The sequence below is a fragment of the Tympanuchus pallidicinctus genome, unplaced genomic scaffold (genome assembly GCF_026119805.1).
Source record: "Tympanuchus pallidicinctus isolate F22 unplaced genomic scaffold, pur_lepc_1.0 scaffold5, whole genome shotgun sequence".
Taxonomy (NCBI): domain Eukaryota; kingdom Metazoa; phylum Chordata; class Aves; order Galliformes; family Phasianidae; genus Tympanuchus; species Tympanuchus pallidicinctus.
Genome location: NW_026294769.1, coordinates 27,405,990 through 27,419,799, shown reverse-complemented (window position 1 = coordinate 27,419,799; position 13,810 = coordinate 27,405,990). Strand labels below are relative to the sequence as shown.

Here is a 13,810-nt window from a genome sequence, read left to right as displayed (position 1 = left end):
AACCTCTGATTGATCACCTGAGGTGAGCAGTGAGTCAGCCCTGGGAGCACAGGTGAAGGCAATTCACCTGTGCTGTTGGAAGGAGTGGAGCATGGCTCCACCTCTCCTAGATCCATTTAAGAGCTGGCTACCAGTGGGGAAGGATCTCTTCTGGAGATCCCTCCTTTGGAGTTTTACAGTGAGCCTAGGACAAGGGTAAGCAATCTATTTTTTTTTTTTTTTCTGGTGTAATAACCTTCTTAGCCAAACTCTTGTATATTTCATAATTATAACATCTGTATATTCATTGATTATACAAGTGCTAATAACAAATACTTTTGATAGGTACACGTTCAGTTACCTTATTTCAGACAGAGACAGGAGGAAATGTGTTAGTAGTTATGTTACGGGCATGCATTTGCTGTTAATAGCAAGGGACTTTGAAAGATGGTGGGCCTTCGTCTTCTTTATCATAATTGTAGACTGCCTTATTGTTTTGGTGGGGATGGATTTAAACTATTTGTTCATTGGATGTTTTTTCTTAAGACAGGAGAAGACAAAGAGTGCATTGAAATTCAGTAATGTGCATAATTCATCTATCATCATTTAACAAATGGAAAAGACTAAGACACGCTGCCATCCATCACAATTATTTAACTACACTCTAGGGTGTGTTAAATTGTATTTAACAACTTTTGACTTAACAGATTTGGAGAATTGTATTGAGCACATTGCATCTTCTCCTTACGGCTGCTGTACAATGATATACAGTTTTGACATTTATTACAAAACATTTTGCTTGAACTAGAGATTTTTCAAAGCTGTTTTAAAAACAAATTTGCACAGATAAAGTGCTATATGTCTAGTACAAAAATAGCTGCCACCAAACCTAAATTGGAAGCAGTAGTGCTGTAAGTATGAATTGTTCTTCAGAGGTACCTGCTTCTTCCACCTTTGATGGTGGGGGCTCAGAGCCATATGGGGTTGAAGCTTCCACTTTTAGTCTGCTCAGTCTGAAGTCAAGGGGGAGGTCAGACCTGTTGCAGTCAAAAGAATCTTCAAATGTAAGGTTCAGCTGGTGTCTTCATTCCAGTGTGGTATTTTAGTCAAGCTGGTTTTTCTCCCCTTTAATGAGAACATTAAAGAAAGATGAAAGCCCAGTTAACCAAGTAGTAGTGCTTTAAATAATGGTCAGTTAGACAGCTAATGAGATTCATGGGTCAATTTTCAGTGAAAAACAGGTTCTGTGTTTTTCTGAGTCCATAGGAATCCATAAGAAACTGCTGTAGGAAAGAATTTGCACCTTGCAGGTGCTGAAGTCCAGGCCTTGGCATGCAGAGATTTAAAGCAAGTATTACCTTCTGGATCATGTCCCTAGTTGTGAAGACTAACAAAATTCTGTACCGTTTATTGAGAGGCTGCACTAACAGCAGTGCTGATGGTGACTCTGTAGGGAGCACCAACTCTTGGATGCAGCCTCAGGCTGCAGCTTATCAACTGATGTGTTGCAGCAGTGTTCCCTATGGCAGAGGTAAATCTTTGTTCTCTGCCCATGTTAATAGGATGCAAAAAAAGGCAGATCTCAGTGCCATCAGGCATTCTTTTTTCAGCTGCTGGAATGTGGCTCCTGCATCAGCCTGGAGCTCCTGCCTGTGCTGCAAAGCCACATCCTTGGCTGCTACTCAATGCAGCTGCAAGGGTGTCATTCAGTGGTGTTATGCTGCACTGCTTGGATTGAACAAGCCTAGAATTTACCCCTAGATGTCCTGCAGGGAGCAAACTGCTGGACAAAATGCCCCTGCATTTTCTCTTGAAAAGCTGAGCTTTGCACAAACCTTGTTACTGAAATGTTGCTAGTTTCTAATGAGTTCATAATTCTTAGTGTAGGACTGCAGTTCTCACATTGTCTGTAAGGCATTTTAGTTTGGGGAACAAAAAGTGGAGAACTAGAATGTAAGGTTACCAAACTCTGAGCATTCTTTGATATATTAAATCCATGAACTGAAATTAACATAATTTTATTTCATTTTAATAATAAAATGTAATCCCCACATGGTGTATTAGAATCATCATAGAATGGTCTGGGTTGAAAAGGACCACAGTGAACATCTAATTTCAACCCCCCTGCTATGTGCAGGGTCACCAAACCACCAGACCAAGCTGCCCAGAGCCACATCCAGCCTGGCCTTGAATGCTTCCAGGGGTGGGCATCCACAGCCTCCTTGGGCAACCTGTTTCAATGCATCACCACCCTCTGTGTGGAAAAACTTCTCCTAGTATCTAACCTAAACCTCCTTCATGTTAGTTGAGTGTCTTTGCCGTACTGTTTGTGTTGATGAGTAACTGTGGAATTAGCAGCACTGCAAATCCATCCTATGTCTGTGAAATGCTCTTGTGCATTCTGCAGAAGTCATATTAAGAGTTCTGTACTGCTTTCCAAAATGCATAGAAATCCTTAGGGTACTTCTAAATGCTGGAATTCCTAAGTCACTGGAAATATTTTTAAAAGCTGCATTGTATTTCTTTTCTCCATGACACAGACATAGTAGTTCTAAGACAAACAAAAGGAGAACTGAAAAGAAGAAAAAAGAAAATGAAGTTTTTTTCATCTATTTTTTCCTTCTTTCATCCTTTGTAGTGAAGTTTGCTTTTTGTACAAGAGTCTGAAAAGGCTTCAGTTCTTAATTCAGTCCTATTCTTCTTTTTTATTCTTTAACAGACCTTCTTAGTGCCAAGGAAGCTCAGGCTGTTGAGGCTGTCTGAGATGACCGGGCAATTAGCACTTGTAACTGTTATCTCCACAGTTCTTTACTACGACTCATTGATTCATTACTTTTGTTACCTTTATTTTCTAAATTTCTTTATTACATTTCTACTGCTTTGTTTTGACATGTGCATGTGTATCACCACCAGGTATTTTTGTATACTTCTATTTAACATTCTTACAATCTTCAGTGCTTGGCTTTGCAGAAAACCCTTTTGTATGCCTCACCTCCTGTATTGTTTAAAGCAACATCTGCTGATGTTCCCTTGCATGGTGCATTTTTAAATCCAAAGTCATATTCCTCATTAGTGCATGAGACTGCAAGTTCTTCATGCTCCAGCCTTGACTTGTCATCTTCACTAGAAGCTTCCTGATAACTATTTTCTTGGATTATCCCATTTCTAAGTTTGCCATTGACTGCAACTGCAACTTCCCCCCCTCCATTCCTTCCGTGACACAAAGCCAGCTCTCCTTATCGCTGTGTATAGGCTACCGTCCCCCATAGGCAGCAGACTTCTTCTTATGCTTATCTTCATTCAGAAACCATCTTCTAACCTGAAACTGAGATTGTGTGCAAGTAATTAGTCAACTGATTAGGCTGAGGGGCAGTGAAAGGCAGCCTAAGATGATACTAATTAAGGGCTTTTGGTAATGTAGTGAAAGATGAACAAAGGTGATTAAGAAGAGATGGGCCTTAAAGGCAAGGATTTACAGTTTTTAGTAAAGGATTTGCAGTGCAGAAGCTGTTGTCGATTTGCCATCTGTGAGAACTGCTGCTGCAGTGTTAATTTGAGATGTTATCTGGAGACTGCCTTCATGTTTAACTAGGTGTGGTTAGTGGCATGCCCTTCATAAATTAGGGAAGCCTTCTCTTTTGCTTCATTTTCTGTTTAGGGTAGACCTTCATAGTGACCGCTATTTCCTAAGCTGAAAAGACTTGAAGGTTTCTTTCTTGCCAGTTTTGTTGAATGTCGAATGGCTGCAAGTAGTGCTGAAGAATTTGTAATGTGGAGATTAGCTCACTGCAGATAAAATGCCAGGGGCAGGGCATTGCCGTATGTAAACTGTAAAGTAAACAGCAAGAAAGCACATGAGCATGCTCTAGTGTCTTTCTTCAGCAGGGAAGAATGCGATCAAGAGGGCAGCTGTGAGAATACGTAAAATCCACTGTTGTCATGCCCTGTATCTACTTGGCTTTGCAGTATGACTTGTTAAAAGGATTGCCTCTAAGTATGCCAAGTTCTTGTAATTTCTTCTATCTTGATGTGCTTATTTTGAGGAGAAAACCAAAGTTGGAAGTGTGTGAGTGATGTTAGTCTTTTGAGAGCCTATACAGGTTCTCAAGGAGAAACTGCTGTTCAATGAATTTAATCTTCTTCTATGACAAGGCTGCTCATCTAGTTGACTTAGGGAAGCCAGTTGACTTCAATTTTATTTTCAATAAAGCTTTCAGTAATGTTTTTCCCAGTACCCTTCTGGACGAAATAGCTGGTATACAGCTAGACGAAGACATAATATGATGGGTGAGCAGTTGACTGATGGGTTGGGCTCAAAGGGTTATAGTAAAAGGCTGGCAGGCAGTCACGACTGCAGTATGAGAAAGATGCTTATTAGCAAGCATCTGGAGGGAGGCTGTGAAGATGGTAAAAGGTCTGTGAGGCAAGACATATGAGGAGTGGCTAAATTCTCTAGGTTTGCTCAGCTTAGAGCAAGCTGAGGGAGGACCTCATGGTGCCTGCTGCTCCTTACAGCTGCTGCTCCTTACAGCTGCCGCTCCCTCTGAGCTCTGCTGTGTGTGACAGCAGCAGGGCCTGAGCAAAGGGCATGGAGCTGTGTGAGGGGAGGGCAGCTAGGGGTTAGGGACAAGTGCTGCACTACAGGGCAGTGGGCATGCCCAGAGCAGTAGTTGTTGTATTGAGCTGCTGGAGCTCAAGAACAATTCTCTCAGACATAGGGTTTGAATTTTGGATAGTCTTTGTGGTGCCGAGAGTTGTGCTTGATTGTTCTTATGGGTCCCTTTCAACTCAGGATGTTCTACGACATAAAGTGGTAGTATAAATCTACCACTGAAAATCAATTTAGGAGGACAATGACTTTAGTATTAGTATTGCTTTTGCCCTTAGATAAGTCTCTAGTATATGTGAATTTGAAATTAGGCTAGAATACATTCCTAAAATGCTGGGGTGTTAATGCACAAGCAATCATAGTAGAAATAAGAGATACAAACTCCATGTCACTGTATGTGGTTTTTCTTGCTTTTTGGTTGTTCTTGTGTTTACTTGAAGGTTGGAGAGGAAATAAAACAAAAATTACCTTGGGCAGTGTCGAAAATATGCTTGAATGTAACTTGTATGCAGAATGTGGATTTGCTTGGCTTATAAATGAGACAATTTTCTGCAGAAAGGAAATTGTAGATCTGATAAAAATAGGCCTGGTCTCATCGAACTACAGCCATCCCATGAAGATCTTTACTATGTTCTTGCCTTTATTTCCTGTTTTTAGTGTTTTTAGAATATTGTGGTAGGACTTGGAGTCAGAGCTCATTTAAGAGGTCAAGAGATCAAAGGGACACATTTTCACTGTTCAGGTGACACATAGCTGGTATGGGTTGGCAAGACAGCTTGTGGAGCCTCCGTTCTTGGAGGTGTTCAAAGCTCACCTGGATGTGGTCCTGGGCAGTCTGCTCTGGGTGACCCTGCTTGAGCCGAGGACTGGACAAGGTGACTTCCAGATGTTCCTGCAAATCTGAACAAAAGCTTATTGTAAATTTTTCTCCAGGAAGTTCCCATGCACATTTCCCATCTCTCTGAATGCTTAGTCAGTTATTTGCTACTTTTAAACTCTGGCTTTTGCAGGGCTATTGTTTGCAAATCAATGCCTTTCTAAATAAAATACCATAATTCCCAGAACACTAGTAGTAATTTCATGGCGCAGGTGAGCAGTATTACAAAAGTTAATACCCGAAAGTAAAACAAAAAGGAGAAATGAGAGTGATGGGAGTGGAGGGAAGTTCCTAGAAGTGTTAGCTGAGGTTAGTGGAGTTTATTGAAAGGGCAGTGACTCAAAGGGCAGACAATTAAGACATTTTCTGTTATAGTTAATTGTATTACTATTGTAAGTGTATTGCTGAATATATTCTAACTCCCTGCTCCTCCTCCCCCCCCCCAAAAAAAAAAAAAAAAAAAAAATAAAATAAAAAAAAAAATATATATATATATATATATATATATGGTAAAGAATATCTCCCCCTCGAATTCAGAACTCTTTTAGGTTAGAATTGCCCAGTGCTACTTTCTCTAGTGCCATTGGTAGTTTCTCGGTAGCATCATAAAGCTGCAAGAGTACATTTGTGTATATACTTGTTTCTCAAACCAGTAAGACATTATTTTCATCAGTTTATAGGTACTCATTCATGGAAGATGAAGTGGTAGAGGAAGAAATAATCTGAATATAATGTTATGAATTGCAATTGTTGAAAGGTTTTATCTTTTTGATGAAGGAAAGAATAGTAAGTTATACAAATGGAGAGAAAGAATAGTAAGTTATACAAATGGAGAGAAGGTGTAAGAGAGAAAAGGTGAATGGATAGCTGTATGCATTTAGAAAAAGAAAAGTTAATAATTCTATAGAATTGGTAAGGCAAAGCATTAAAAGAGTGGATGGAAGGACCAGGTAATAAGCCTGATATTAATTCAGCATAAAATAATAGAGTGGGTTCCTGGGAGTCAATTATACTTTTAATTCCTCCTTAATTAATGCTGATCAACACAACGTTATGAGAAGGATATATTTTCTCAAGGTACAATGATATCTTAAGACAACAATTTTGACTTTTTAAAGGTAGAACATTCTACAGATATTAGGTACAAGTGATACAGAGTCAATGTAGGGCAGCTGTGTTTAAAAAAAAACAAAAACAAAAACTGGCTAATAGACCTCAGTAACATAACTGTAGTCAGCTATCAGTGTGGATTATGTAATGGTCCTCTGAGGATTAATTTTAGGTCTGACAGTGTTTAACCTTTTTATTAGTGGTGAGGGAGAAGTATGAAAACATTCATGATAAAAGTATGCAGATGACAACAGGGCTACTGCCATGGTAAGTAGTGATCAGAGGAGCGCTAAGTGATCTAGAAAGGTGGAAGTGCAAGAAAGCACTGCTTGTTCTGACATAGAAACAAAGACAGCCTAAAGAAATGCTATCAAGGAAACAGTGATTGAAAAAGACTTGGCAGCCATGCTTTTTGATGTTAGATTAGAGGTACCTGAAACAGGAGGAATACTTGACATTATAATAATGTCTTTGAACTACCATATTCAGCTTATGCAGCATCACGGCTCATGAAGGACAAAGTCTTGAGGGAGTGCAGAAGGGGAACTGTGTTGAGCTGCTAACTTTTTGGAAAAACACCTTTGAAACTCCTTTATCTGTCACTGTAAACTGTATAATAGATCAAATTTATGGGTCTGGATCTGAAAGCGTGCCATAGAGAGCTGCTGTTTAATAACTGAGGGGACCGAATGAACAGCAGACTACTAGCAAGCCAAGTCTGAATGAAAAAGTGACTTTTTTCTGAAAAACCTTAAGAGTTCATATTGGATGTTCCTTTGATGCGTGAAGTCCTGATGAGCCATTCTTAATATCCTGGGAATTACTACTTCAGCAAACAGTTTGAGTCACTGAGAGAGATACTCAGAATCTCAGAGAACTAGAAAGCAGATATCATTCTGATGTTAAAGAAGGTCAAAAAAGAAGACCCTGGGAACTACAGGCTGGTCAGTTTCACCTTGATACCTCAGAATGTGATCCAGCATCTAATCTTGGAAAGCATTACCAGGCACAGAAAGTCATCAGGAGCGGTCAGAATAAGTTGACCAAAGGAAATAATGCTTGAGCAAAATGATAACCTTCTATGATAAAATAACTTAGTTTGGTAGATGAAAGAAAAGCAGTGCATGTTGTCTGACTTAGATGTCAGTGAGACTTTGAAACTGTGTAAGATTATTTTAGAGAAGCTGTTGGTAGGTGGGCTTGATGAGCAGCCTATGAGTTGGACTGAAAACTGACTGAGGCCTCTGACCCAGAGAATGGTGATCAGTGGCATGAAATCTAATTCTGGAAGCCAGTAACTAGCAGCATACTCCAGGGCTTAGCACTGGCTTCATTCCCGTTTAACATCTTGAATTATCTGTGTGCTGGGACAGAGTGTAGCCTCACCACTTTTGTAGATTACAGAAATCTTAGAGGATACACTGGGAGTTGTGCTGCCATCCGGAGAGACCTTCCAAGGCTGGAAAAACCTCATGAAGTTCAGTAAGAGCAAGTGCAGAGATCTGCACCTGTGGAGGAACAAGCACAATTGCCAGTATGTGCTGGGAGCTGACCCACCTGGGAGCAGCCTTGTGGAAAAGATCTTGAGACATCAAGTTGGGCATGAGCTATCAATGTGTCCACACCACAAAAAAAGCTAGTTGTGCACTAAGCAGTTCTAGGGAGGCGATCCTTCCCCTCTAGTCTGTATTGTACCTGGAGTACTGGGTGCACTTCTTAGTTTCTCAGTCCAGTAGAGAAATAGGCATGCTGGAGAGAGTCTAGAAGAGGGCTGACAAAATAATCCAGAATAGGATGAAGATGAAATAATGTTTTGTTGTATTGACAGTACAAACATTTTTCTCTGTTAAAATCATGCTATTAAGAGCATATTTTTAAGTAAAAACTAGGTGATTCAATTTACTTCCTTATTTTTGACCCTTAGAACCAGGGTCTGGTTCTAAGTTAATCTTATTTCTGTATTAATAATTTCAAAAAAATTTTGGCCATGTTCTTGTCAGATCTGATTAGGTTATTTTTTGCCTTGCAGTGTGGCTGACAGAAGAGTTTGTACTGAGAAGAAATGTCAGGAGTGCTGTTTCCTTGTTGTTTGCTTGTGCATGCATCATTGTTATTATCTTCAGTCTACAGGGTTTTTGTTTGTTGTTCTTTTTTAATTTTTGTACAGGAATCTTTTTAAGCCACTTGCCCATTTCATGAAGATTAGTTAAAACTAATAGTAGACCTTGATTCCTGTACTATTATTTTTTTTTAATTAAACATGAACGCAGGTAGAAATCGTAGTATTTTCTTTCCCACACTCCAGTGAGTTATCATGTGCGCTCCCTGGGGTACGTGCACCCCACTTTGCAGACCAGTGCTTTAAGTGATCCTGTTTGGGGTGAGGGACATGACATGACTTACAGTAGTCCCTTCTAACTTTAACCCATCTTGTTTTGTTACTCCAGAAGCTAAAAATGTTGGGCAGTATTGTGCTTTTCAGTGCTAGGTTTGAAATGCTGATGTGGTAATGACTGGACTACTCTGTCTAAAAGCTTTTTTTTTTTTTTTTTTTTTTTAAGTCTTGGAAATTGTAAATATTATGTGAGAACAAACATGTGATCACACTGACTTATTATGTCGAACTCTTATTCTGGTTAGTCTGGGTAAATTACACGTTGCTTTTCCTAGCTTTTTTTGTTACAGGCTGTCATTCCTGGCTCCAAACAGAGCAGAGTATCCACAGGATGTGCACAGGTCAGACTGGCTGAGCATGGGGACTGCTGCACTCCATGATCTGGCATGACAGAACAAGAAATACCAAATTCCACCCATGAATGGAATTGAGGACTAAGACCTGAAGTGGTGCTTAAATAGATTGCGAACAAGGAGAATGCAGTTCTCTCAGTAACTCTTGACATTTCTGTAATTTAAAACAACTAAAACTAAAAATTGTGCTTGCCTGTGTTGCTGAAAGATGTACTCTGGTTCAGGTAGAAATTAATTATTTTAAGTCCTGAGGCCTGTGCTCTATGTTGAGTGAGACAGCGTGTTGACAGATTAATGTAAGAATGTTTCACATCCAGCAGAAATATCTCCATATTTGGAATGCTCTGACACTTGACACAATTCTTAGCATAGCCAACTCAAAAATAAAGGCCAAATGTAATTTTTGTTAAGTCTTTTAAATTCTTAAATAAGATGCATTTTTAATAAGAATAAAATTGACCCAGAAATTCCAACTGTTATTTTCTCTGTAATTGATTAGAAGGTAAGCTAAGAAAGATGCTTAGAAAGTGTTTGCATATAGTGTATGTAACAGGTTATCTAATATTACCAAGATACTACAATAACAAGTGAGCGCTTGAATTATCTAGAAAACCCTGAACTATTATAATTTGCCGCAACTTAGAAATACTTTCCTAATCCAAACTGCTTTTAGATGTAAGCATACACCTTTTGGGTTTATTGGGTTATCTTATTCTGAAGCAGTCTTTGGCAACTGAAATGTTAAGACCTTCCCAATTCAGTGATGTCTTGTGAATGTGAGATGTTTTTCCCAAAGGGTCAGAGATACTTGTCCTAGTGTCATGACCTGGGCAAAACCTCCTTTTCATCAAGTACTAAGCAGCTGAATTAGCATAGCAGAAAGCAAAAATAACTTGAATCAACACGACAATCTTTGGATTTGCTGATACTTGGGTACAGCAGTCACTCACATAGGATAGAACAGTTCAGTTGGAAGGGACCTTCAAAGATTGAATTCAACTACCTGACTACTTCAGGGCTAACTAAAAGATTAAGTATATTATTGAGTACATTGTTCAAATACTTCTGGAAGACTGACAGGCATGGAGTACCAACCATCTATCTAGGAAGCCCATTCCAGTGTTTGACCACTCTCAAGAAAGGTTTCCCAGTGTCCAGTCTGACTCTCTCCTGCTGGCAGCTCTGTGCTATTCCCCTCCTGCCATTGGTTCCCGTGAGCACAGGCTGGCACCTTTCTCTGCTTCCCCTCCTTAGGGAACTGTAGAGCAGTGATGTTGCCTCTCAACCTTTTCTCCAGACTGAAAATCCCAATGTCTTCAGTCTCTCCCCACGTGACATGTCTTCCAGCCCTACATCCAGCATTGATGCCCTCCTCTGGGCACTTACCAGGACCTTCACATTCTTTTTATATTGTGGGCCCAGCACTGTGTGCAGTATACAAGGTGAGGCCAAACCAATGCTAAATGTAGCAGGAGAGTCACCTTTTTTGACCAGCTGGCTGTGCTGTCCTTAATGCATCACAAAATACAGTTTACCCTCTTGATGCCAAGAGCAAACTGCTGGCTCATGCTGGGCTACTGACACCAGTGCAGCCAGGTCTCTTCCTGCTGAGCTGGTCCTGGCATTCATCATCCAGTCTGTGTTTGTCATTATCCCATCCCTGGTGCAGCACCTGGCATTTTCTCTTGTTGAACTTTGTGCCACTGCTGGTTGCCCAGTACTCCAGCCTGTCTTGATCCCTCTGTAAGGCCTCTCATCCTTCTAGGGCAGTGTCATCAGTGAGCTGCTGAGGATGCGCTCCACTACTGCAATCCAAATCACCGTTAGGAGGTGAAGTTCATTGCCTATGTATACTGCTTTCCACATTAGAAAGCATGAAGCTTTGTGTGGCCTCCATTTGTCTTTTTGTTGTAGTACAGCATTTGAGTGTTGTACCTACATAATCCTCTCAGGAGCAAGAGTTTGAAGTATTGAAGTTGAATTATTTTGTCTATACAGAGCAGTGGTAGTGCTCTGTTCTGTGTGGGAGAGTCAAGAGTTTGCTCCTTGGCTTGCATAAGCTTGGGCATGTAGATGTTGCAACACTAGTGTTTTCAGCACTCTCAAATGTGGGTCTCATCTTTATAAGTTGATAGGACCTGGTGAAATTGTCAGAGGTTTCTAACAGTAATTATTTATCCTTCTTCTGGCAGGAGGTTATAGATGTGATGAATGAAATAAAGTATAATTTATTGCAAGAGATAATGACTAAAAACGAGAGGAAAAAAAAAGCCATAGCTGTGTTTAAAAATAGAACGTTATTTATACCTGTAGCACAGGGAAAGCCTGTTGTGCTGCCTGAATTTAATAAGCAGACCTGGGACTCAGCTCTGGTGCTGCTAACAACTGGAGGCGTTATTGATGTGGTGAACTAATTACCCATGTGATGAAGTTGCCTGCTGGAGGTATTTGACTGCTTCATCACGATGGCACCTCCTACAGGTTAATTCATTGAGCAGCGCAGGTAAAGCCTCCAGATGCAGGTCCTGCTCTCTTTTCATCCAGACACAAAGAGTTGTACTGACATCAGTAACTAAACAGAGATGAATATTTTCCTGAATTATTGATCAAGGAGTGAGAGTTATATCATAGAAGCAAATGGTTTGGGATGCAGCTGTAGCCATCACTGCAAGTAAAAGAGTGTAAACAGTAGCTTTAAAAAGTGAAACAGAATGAGTGATAGCCTTCCTCTTCTGAATGGCAGCTCCTGGATTAAAGGAAAAAAAGTACAGAAGAAAAACAATATGGGAAGAAAAGTAAGGGTGAAAGGAGAGGGTGATTCTTCCACTGCCCGGCATGCTAGCTGACTTTGCTGTTTTCATGGAATCATAGAATAGTACAATTGCTCAGGTTGGAAAAGACCTTAAAGATCATCAAGTGCAGCCACAACCTAACCATACTACCAAAGAAGAAACATAAAGTAGATATTAACATTTTTGGTTTTACAACCATACTGTAAAGTTGCAGAATCCCTTGTACAGCAATGTATACTGTTTCAAGCCTTTTTGACTGCCGTGTAAATCAGGAGCTTCCAAGACTGGCAGAGGTTACACTGCCTTTGTTCTTTACTTAAAACTGGAAGTGAGTAGTAAGTAGTCTGGATTTCTCATCCAAACTTAATACACTGTTATCTAACAGGATGCACTAAGTGTTCTGGTACAGCTGCAGAACTCATCAAGCAAATGGAAAGATTACCCGTGAAATCAAGCTTCAAACTTTAATTTTCTCACAATCAATGGGAAAATAATGCATGTTAGATTTATAATGATATTGAGATTGACTACTTAAATCCCTTTTAAAGTTCAAAGCTTGAAACAGATTGTGCGTACATGCAATCCACAAGTAGAGTTTTTAAGCAGGGACTTGCGATAAAGAAGTGAAATTGGGTTTGACTGAATGGCCCATCAGTCCCATGTGGTTTTAGCAGGAAGATTTCAGGCTCAAAAAGACAGCGCTTTAGAGAAGCATCAAGCGTTGGTTTCACATCACCTGAGATTGCTCTATGGAGTCTGTCTTCTGGGAGACATGAAGACAAGAGGCTCATTAAAAATGAGCAGCACCAGGAAGGGTGATTGAGCTTCAAGTACACTTGTGGTTTTTTAGCTTGAAGAGTTTAAAGGTGAAGATGCATTTTAAAAGTGCTACTGGCAGATGAGGAGAATGCTGTCAGCTTTCTCAATGAAATGCCTTTAGATATAGATAAATAGCATAGTGCAGTGGTTTTTTGTTTTTTGGTTTTTTTTTGACATCAGAAAAAAAAAAAGAAAAAAACCCAACTTCCTCAGCTCAGAGTGTCCTGATGGTTAGACAAAATGGTAATTAATCTCTTAGCTATCAAAATTGAGTGTGATGAAAGAGATTGTCTTCAGTTCTGCTGTGTGACTTCCAAGTTGATGTTAACCTTCTTAGAAGTTGAAAAAGCTGGAGGAAAAATTCTGGGTTCTCTTGAAGGACAATCTTTGTGCAATCTGGTTTGCTTTGGGTCTGTTGACTTAGAGCTGAGCTTTTTACATGTTCCAAGACTAGGAGCTATTTTGCATTGTTTTTTGTTTTTTGTTTTTTTTTTTTTTAATTGAGCTTAGGAAAAAAAAACAAACATAATGATACTGAGCTTTAAAATGAGAGATTAGCTTACTTGCTGCTTATTCTGGTCTAACCTGAGACACATATAATGTGCCAGCTTATGTCACACGATGGGTAGACATACAGTGGTTGTACAGTGGGTGATGTATTATACCATGTGTTTATTCTGTGACAGCATGAGAATTATTTGTTGATGTCTGCCTGTTTACTTGGTGTTGTAATAAAAGGAATGAACAAAGTTAGTTTGGTCTGCAAAGTAAAACTTACCTTTCTTTTTTCACATGGGAGATCATATGGGGGTTGGTCTGAATGGTCTATAATGACCTCTTCCCACCTAAAGCATTCTGAGGTTCTGAGTGTTCTTT

General features: G+C 39.8%; 1 protein-coding gene across 10 annotated transcripts in view; it reads left to right on the top strand.

The window, feature by feature from the left end:
• The window catches only part of PTPRM (protein tyrosine phosphatase receptor type M), a 451,026-nt gene that overhangs the window by 82,462 nt on the left and 354,754 nt on the right, over nt 1-13,810 (top strand). The window contains exon 1 of one of the 10 annotated variants that reach the window (XM_052703742.1): nt 178-195. The exons of the other annotated variants lie outside the window; for them this stretch is intronic. The gene's annotated coding sequence lies outside the window, so the exon portion shown is untranslated. Of the gene's footprint in view, nt 1-177; nt 196-13,810 lie in introns of those variants that run through there. 10 annotated transcript variants of the gene reach the window in all.